This window comes from Episyrphus balteatus, chromosome 1, assembly GCF_945859705.1.
Source record: "Episyrphus balteatus chromosome 1, idEpiBalt1.1, whole genome shotgun sequence".
NCBI classification, from domain to species: domain Eukaryota; kingdom Metazoa; phylum Arthropoda; class Insecta; order Diptera; family Syrphidae; genus Episyrphus; species Episyrphus balteatus.
The window spans coordinates 117,092,981-117,102,230 of record NC_079134.1 but is presented as its reverse complement, the minus strand read 5'-3'; positions in this window follow the sequence as shown (position 1 = coordinate 117,102,230).

Genomic DNA, 9,250 nt, shown 5'->3' with positions numbered 1-9,250 from the left:
AGATCATTTATAAAAATGAGAAAGAGAGTCAGAGACAGAACGGAGCCCTGTGGCACACCAGCATTTATTTTGTGGGTTTCAGACTTGAATCCATCCAAAACAACTTGTATTGAACGGTTCGAAAGGTAATTTCTAATCCAACGAAGAAGAGATTCATCGACTCCAAAAGCACGCATTTTCGAAAGAAGAGCTTGATGCCAAACTCTATCAAATGCCTTTGAAATATCAAGTGCAACAATCTTACTTTCTCCAAAACGATGTAAAGATTTGTTCCTTTGTTCTTTTTAATTTAATTATGTTTCTTTTATAAAAAGAATAAACTACACAAATAAAATTAAAAATAACATATAAAAAATAATCTTATCTCTGTGTGTCCATTTAGGTTTTGTATCACATAAAAGGTGTTTCCATTTAGGCTGTGTGTCCATTTAGGTTTTGTATCACATACAAGGTGTTTATTTCCCCGTAATGCTAAGTTTCATTTTCTCTTATTAATTTTTTCTTTTCGCTTTTTACAGTGTCTATAGGCGTGTTTTTTTGGTAAAACTATCCGCAGTAGGAAAAAAGAAGAATATCGTTTTTTATTGTTAATGGATGAAATACAGCGAGAACAACGAAGTGAAAAAGAACCATAAGGTAAAGTTTAAGAGATAATTCAAATCCATTCGAACTACCTCAGCCACTGTTAGTAAAAATATTTATTGATAGAAAAAAAATGATTTTATCTTTTTCTTTACAGATTCCATCGCTGTATAGAGTATGCAAACCATTGTTGTGATTGATGCCGTTGATCTCGCTGAAGACATTGGAGATCTAGCTATTCAAAGTGCAGCAGTGGCTGCGACTGAAGCTCTTTTTGAGGTTGCAGCTGCTGCAACCGTTGAGTCCACAATTTTTTTTTTTTTTTTTTTTTTTTTATAATAAGCGCGCACTAAAGGGATTAATGTACCCTTAATATGGTGAACACAGTACGAGCATTAGGAAAATAGGGAGGGGTTTGAAAGGAGATACCGATGAACATTAGTTTTGAAGTTCTGAGTTTTGAAATGGGATGGGAAAACAGAGGCGGGTAACGCGTTCCACATTCGTGTAGTGCGACTGAAGAAAGAATCTCTGTATTTGACGGTACGTCCGAAGTTGGACTCTAGGGTAAACTGATGAGCATTCCTTGAAGCGCGAGTATTACGGTTGAATTGTTTCAGGGGAGGAATGCAACTAGCTATTTCATCGGAGCACTGCTTATAAAAATAACGATAGAACAACGTGAGACATGAGACGTTACGACGGTGCTCGAGAGACGTAATTGTATCAGTTATTGATCTATCACCTATCATTTTTATAGCTCTATTTTGTATTCTATCCAAGAAACTCAACGAGGTTATTGGAGCACCTGCCCAGATGTGGGAGTTATATTCAAGCTTTGGACGAATGTACGCCTTATAAATAATTGCTAGATCAGACGGGGAGAAAAATTTCTTGCATCTTCGGAGGAAACCTAAACATTTCGCAGCGGATTTAGCGGTGTCAAATATGTGTTCATTCCACAGGAGGTGGTTTGTAATGCACATACCGAGGATGGAAAGCTTTTCGGTTTCTTCGATGCAAGTACCACTCATGGATAGTGGCATGGGAGACATGTTCCGCTTTAATGATAGTAAGCAGCATTGAGTTTTGGAAGCATTAAATTCTACGCGATTTCTTATTCCCCATTGGACAATGCTATTAAGATCAGAATTTAATGAGTTTATCATATTTAGCCGATCAAGATCCACTTCCGAAGAACTTGGGCGAGAATCAGGAAACGAATATGAAAAACTGAGGGTACTATCATCTGCAAAACAGTTTAGTGGATTAGAAGTTTCAGACAGGAGATCATTTATAAAAATGAGAAAGAGAGTCAGAGACAGAACGGAGCCCTGTGGCACACCAGCATTTATTTTGTGGGTTTCAGACTTGAATCCATCCAAAACAACTTGTATTGAACGGTTCGAAAGGTAATTTCTAATCCAACGAAGAAGAGATTCATCGACTCCAAAAGCACGCATTTTCGAAAGAAGAGCTTGATGCCAAACTCTATCAAATGCCTTTGAAATATCAAGTGCAACAATCTTACTTTCTCCAAAACGATGTAAAGATTTGTTCCACTGCTCGGTGAGATAAACTATCAGATCACCAGTGGACCTGTTGCTACGAAAGCCGTACTGCCGGTCATTAAGAAGCTTCCGATCCTCAAGATATTTCTTAAGTTGAAAGTTAATCAACGTTTCCATGACCTTGGAAAGAAGGGACGTAAGTGCGATCGGTCGGTAGTTTGAGGGTGAGGAAGATTCGCCTTTTTTAGGGATAGGCTGGACAAATGCTGTTCTCCATCCACTCGGAAAGAGACCTGTAGAGTAGGACAGATGGAAAAGCTTACGCAGTGGTTTTGCCAGCGTGGAAGAACACCTCTTCAGAACGATGGGGGGGATACTATCCGGGCCAGCGGATTTGTGTATGTCAAGATCTTTAAGAACTCTTGCTACTGTACGAGTGCGAAAGAAGATTTGTCCCATAAATCCGTTTACGCGCTCAAGTACTGGCGGAGTCATGACACTATCAGGCAGTGTTGAGTTGGCAGCGAACTGCCTCGCAAGTAGGTTAGCTTTGTCAACAGAGCTAACAAATGGAGTGTCATTGAAGACGAGCGTTGGAACCGACGACGAGGTAGTGTTGCGAATATTTTTTACAAATGACCAAAAATTTTTACTACCTTTGGGACATTGTAGTATTTTTTGCCTTAATTCTTGATCATGCAAAAATTTGGTTCGTCGAATATGGGCGTTGCTGGCCTTTCTAGCTTGTTTGAACTTTTTTCGGTTTTCCTCAGTGGGATTGGCTTTATAACATCGAAAGCTTGCCTCTTTAACCCTGATAACCTCTTTGCAGCTCGAATCAAACCATGCATTCTCTTTCGGTTTGATTGTTTTAACCCTATTCGGGATAAAATTTCTCATTCCGGAGAGAATTAAATTTGTTATCATATCAGCACTGGAATCAACGTCACTATCGAGGAAGCATAGCGACCAGTTAAAGTTTTTGAAGAATTCGTTGAGTCCCTCCCAGTTGGCTTTCTCGTATTGCCAGACGGTTTTTCTTGGTGCTTTTTCTTTAACTGGGTTTGTTTGACACGAGAAATTCGCTGATATGACACAATGGTCTGATGTGCCTAGAGGCGATAATACACTAACAGTGTATTTATCAGGGTCAGAGGTAAGGAACAAGTCTAGAGTGTTTTCAGCTCGACCATTAACGTCCGATATTCGAGTCGGCTCGTCGACAAGCTGAGTTAGGTGGTTTAACTCAGCAAAGATCTCGGCATACCTTCCTTCGGGTGTTGTCTGGCCAGAAAAGCGAAGCCACGAAGAATTGTGTACATTGAAATCGCCCGTAATAACGATTTCAGTGCGAGGATAAAGGGTAACAATCCTTAGAATGGAGTCGGACAGAGCATCAAGTTCGTTAGAAGTTGAATTACTGTCCAGATTGGGGCTCCGATAAATAAAACAGGTATGAATGATGCGCTTATTAACCGTGAATTTAAACCACATGAAATTAAAATATGTGTTTGTACATGGACCGTATTGTGGTTGAAGTTGGTATGCGACATCGTTTCTAATATAAACGGCGAGACCATGGTGGGAAAAGAATAATGGCACCAAGCTATACCCAAATAGATTAAATTCAGAACAGTCTGTATTTTCACCTATTTGCGTTTCACTCAGTGCCAAAACAGCTGGCCTGTTTTGTACAGTGTAAATATACACGTCACAGAAATTGGATCTTAGCCCACGAACGTTGGCATAGTCGACCCTGAATTCGTAAACCATTTCAAAACTCAAAAAACTATCTAAAACCTATTCGGACAATTACCTATAATGATTTTATTTACTAAATCCCAATTAGAACTTCACAAAAACAAATTGTCACTAGTGTTATGCCTAAGTGACAATTTGAGCTGATCCGCCCCTGTTGGCTATTCAGTAAAAAAAAAATCAATAATATATCCGAGTCAGATTTACAACAACTCTGGTACTGCAAGAAGAGTTACCACTCACAATACCACAGTTATTATAAAAAAACTAATTGTGAAAGAAGAAAGGGGAGGGAAAAAGAAAGGATTACTCACTGTGCTCATTGCCATTTAACACATCGCGACACAATTTTTTTTTTTTTTTTTCATCATGATCACTGGTGGATGATTTGTTTTTGCTGCTTGTTGATGAGCAGTTATTGCAGTGGTGGATGTTGTTGTTGTTGATATTATTTTTTTTTGTGTGTGATGATGGAGAGTGATGTGGTGGCTTAATGTTGTTTGTTGTTGTTTATTGCAGTGGTTTATTTTTTTTGTATTGTTTGCATGGAGGTGGTATGATCGCGCTGTACACATACACTTTTACATATGACACTTGCACTTTAATTTAATTATTTATTTATTTTTTTTTTTTTTTTTTTGCACGGCGCGATTTTTGTAGGGTTTTAGTAATTTAATAATTTAATTTAGATGGATGGATGGGTTTAAATTTAATATTTATTTATTTTTGCTTTGTGATTGATTAAATAGGTAGGACACCAACATTAATAGAGACACAACGAGAAAAACTTAATTTAACGAGACTAAACTTTCACAACGTGTGTTGCCGATGAGAGGCAGATCGGCACCTAAGAGTAAGTTTGTGCGACTCAGTCGGGCATTTTATTTTAGTAGCTTAGGGATTTTAAGTAGGGAAGAACCTGTAAATAGGTATGTAATCGAATTGTCTTACACACAATAGACATCGAAAACGTATCGCCAAATACAACTTGTGTCCTGTCTATGTCTATAAATGATCAAACCATAAATTTATCACACTCAACTGAAAGTGGAACTTTTAATTTAAATAAAAGAGAACACATTTCACTGCAGTCCCAAAGTCCTTTGCCTCAAGCCGAGAAAAGCAAAAAGAAAAAAAGAAAAACTGTGAAATCAGAAATAATAACATCGACTCCTTATAAACAAGACATGGAAGCTAAACGCATGGAAGAAGACGAGAAACAGCAAAAAAAAATTGATAGAAGACAACCTAAGAATGTTAAGATACCAATGAAGCCCCTACTTTCAAGGCCTGGACCTTCTGGCTTGTTTCAGTCAATGTCAAAGCCACTTTCTTCAAGACCTGGACATTCTGGCTTGTCTAAGTCAATGTCAACGAAACCACTTTCTTCAATACCTGCACCCGCTGGATTGGCTAATCAAAACTTAGAATCAAAACTACCTGAACAAAATTTGGACTTCTTCTGCCCTTACGCTTACGAAAATAATGTAAGTATAATCTACTTAAAGAATAATTGATACAATGAAAAATTTCTTTGGCTAACGTAACTTTTTTGTTAAATTAATTTAAGTTTTCATAAAAATTACGAAAAAAATCGTAAGCTAACGAAAAAAATTACGTTGATTGATGAAAACATTTATAAAATTAATGAAAAGTTTCGTTAGCTAGCAAATATTTTTTCCGAAATTAAATTAATATATTCGTAAAATTTACGAAAAAATTCGTTAGCTTACGAAATTTCTTACATAAATTAATCAAAAAATACATTAACTAACGAAAAAAATCATATTTGGCGCTCCTGAGTTTAATTAAATTTTACGTTAATTGATGAAAAAATTCGTTAAGTGATGTAAAAATTCATAAATTATTATTGATCGAAAATTTCCACCAGTAGAAGAGTGGATACAATGTATTAAAAGCGAGATGTTTTGTTTTTTATTGAACTCGTTATTTACAATTGACTTAAAATTAACTTATGTCTAAGATACATTGATAGATACAAAATTTTGTTGGCAGAGAGGGGGCCTAACCTTATACAATGACTGAGTTATAAAATATAAACAAATATTATACATGGATAAACTTAATTTAAAAAGTCTGCTGACTAGGTTGTCCTCGGGGTGTTCAGACCCGGATGTCCAGTTGTGGGGTTGGTTGAGTTGGGTTGGTTTGGTTGGCGTTAGCCACGGTTGTAAGCCGACTGGGTGTCGGCGTAAAAGTTAACTTCTTCGTTGTCCGAATGTCGTTCCGGATGTCGTTGTTGGGCTGTCATTCTTCTCATCAGTTGATTGGGATGGTTGGCGATATTTCCTACCAGTATCTTCGCCGATTGCAGTAGATGCTTGTCCAGTGGTATGATTTTTGCTTCCTCGTAGAGTCGCTTGTTGCTTAAGTATTTCTGCCGCTGACGGTCAAAGATGAGTCCGGTGCACATCCTCAGTATTTTTCTCTCGAACATTTGTAGTTCCTTCATGGCTGTCTTGGAGATGGTGTACCATACTGGAAAGCTGTAGGCAATGCCTGGTCGCAGAAGCTGCTTGTAGATCAAGAGTTCCGTTGGCTGACTCAATCCTGTTCTTCTTTTCATCAGAGGGTGAAGGCGATGGAAGGCAAAGTTGGCTTTTTTTGATAACCAAACGGGAGTGATGTTGAATCTGAGGAGCTCGTTAAAGTTGATTCCTAAGTACTTGGCGTTTCGTTTGGCTGTAATCTAGTTCCATCTGGAAGTGTCAATGTGATGCTTCTACAGCTTAAAAAGCTGAGGTGATGTCTTGGTGGAACTTCATCAGCGGATGCAGTGTGAAGTGCTTCTCTCGTAAGCCGAACTGAATTGGTGGGATGATGTTGTTATCGCTGCAAAACTTCATCAGATTCCTGAGGGTCAGCATTTCCAAGAGCTTACTAATATCCTTTTCACACCCAGCCAAAAACACGGTTTTTGCGAAAAAACCCTAAAAACCTATATCAAAAACACAAGTTTTTCCATACATTTTTCATAAACCACAAGTTTTTGATTAAACTCGACAAAAACCTGAAAATGAAAACATTCAACTTCAAACGAAATAACCCAACAAACCTTTTGAATTCGAGTTGCTGAACTCGAATCCGCAATCAGAAAAACTCTATTTGCCTTTGTTATTGAAATATTACCGTTATAAAATGCAAAAAAAGGTTTTTTTTATAACGGTAATATTTCAAGAACAAAGGCTAATAGAATTTTTCTGATTGCGGATTCGAGTTCAGTAACCCAAAAACCTTCGGAAAAGTATATTTTGGTTCTTGTGGCAAAAATTCTGTGACCAGTGACCAGTGACCAGTGTTGCCATAAAATATTTTTTGAAATCGGGAGTTTACCACATCAAAAATCTGGGAAAATCGGGATTCAGTAAAAATTTAAGAAAACAGAACCTTTATTAGTGCGGTAGCTTAGCGACAAAATCGTGCACTTTGTGATAAAAGCATGAAATTTATATCGTTGGTAGTACTCAATGTAAGAGTTATTTTGAGATATTGGGCCACCTTATATTCCATCCGAGAGGGTAGATACAAGAGCTTTTCTGTGTTGCACCCGCATTATTGCATATCATAGTATAGCTAATGAAACCTTTTTATTGATATAATACATGATTTCGAGGTAATTTTTAACCCCCGATCGAATAAAACCAATACCAATATGTCTGGACCGTCATGTAAAAAGTTATTGCATTTTTTATATATAGTGATTTACTTAAAGAACAAGAGCTAAAATATAACTAAGTACTCCTTGAAAATAAGTGGTAGGCTGATGAAATTTTGTATGCACGTTTACTATACCATAGAACAAAATAATAAAATATTTTTGCAAATAAAATTATTTTCATGCAATTTTTTTTATAATGGATTTTTTTTTTTATGATATTTATAACCCCGCTCTATTGTAATAACGAAATAAATTCCGAAATTCGGTTAAATCGAACATAATATATCCATAAAACATTCAAGAACAAATAAATGAAAACGAGACCTATTTACCTATCGTCTAAGCACTGCATATTTTTTACGATTATTGACCTGCAGAAATAAATTTTTCAATCGTCAAAACAATATCGTCTGATAAAAATTGATTATCGCTTTTAAGTGAAGCAAGACTGACATCATGTCGCCTGTCGATAATAAATTGCGGAATGACCCTTTTTGGTACTCACGTATTCCTTTAAAATATTTTTCCATTTTATATAAACAAATAGGGAATGAAACAGATACTGTTAGCTTTAAAACAACATTTTAAATGTTTCTACGAAAAAAGTGACGATTAAGGTATGCAAATACTTTTTTGAGTTGAAAATCGGGAGAAAACCTAAATTTTAAACATTAAATCGGACAAACGTTAATAGGAGAAATACGAAAAATCGGGGAATCTGGCAACGCTGATTATGGCTATGCGCTAATTTGGCAAACATAAGCAAATTTTCGTTAGATTTTTGACATTCGCTTATGTTTGCTTATGCGTGTTATAGTTGGGCCTTAAGAATTTCGGTAGCTGACATTGACACAAAACAAGACAATTCAGCGACCAATGTCAGTTTGGAAGATATTACCTTTTTATGTGTACTGTGATATAATCTTATCTTTCTTACTAAGACCAGTACAACCAATCGATTGCTGTATTTAGTCCGAAATCGATCGATATGTGGAAGACAAATAATAATAAAAAATATCGCTACTAGATTTTGATGAAACGAAGCGATTTCCGTTTAATTTTTCAAAATTGGAAGAATTTTGCAACCTTGGTCACATCCAAACTTCAGAATACAAATTGTCTGCAATGTTCAGGATCAGAAAAAATTTGTCGTCATTTTGGCTGTTTTCGAGGTTCTGTTTTTATGTGGGGTAATTCATTATAAACAAATTTGTAACAGTGATTATAAGAACAGATATTCTTCTTTCAAAAACTGTTTAAATTTTCCCGATATCTCTTTTATTGCTCGATATTTCTTAAGTTTCAGTTAATAAGCCAAAGAGAAACTAAACTTAATCTAAAGATTAAGTCAATGGTCACAGAATTTTTGCCACAAGAACCAAAATATACTTTTCTGAAGGTTTCTGGGTAACTGAACTCGAGTCCGCAATCAGAAAAATTCTATTAGCCTCCGTTCTTGAAATATAACCGTTATAAAAAAAACATTTTTTTTGCATTTTATAACGGTAATATTTCACGAACTAAGGCTAATAAAATTTTTCTGGTTGCGGATTCGAGCTCAGCAACCTCAGCTCAGCAAAAACCTTCAGAAAAGTATATTTTGGTTCTTGTGGCAAAAAAAGTTTAATTTGGTTGGCCAGTGTTGTTTCTGATTCAAAGACCGCTGCTTAAAATTTAAATATCTCGGGCAGTAAAAGAGATATCGGAAAGATTTAAACAT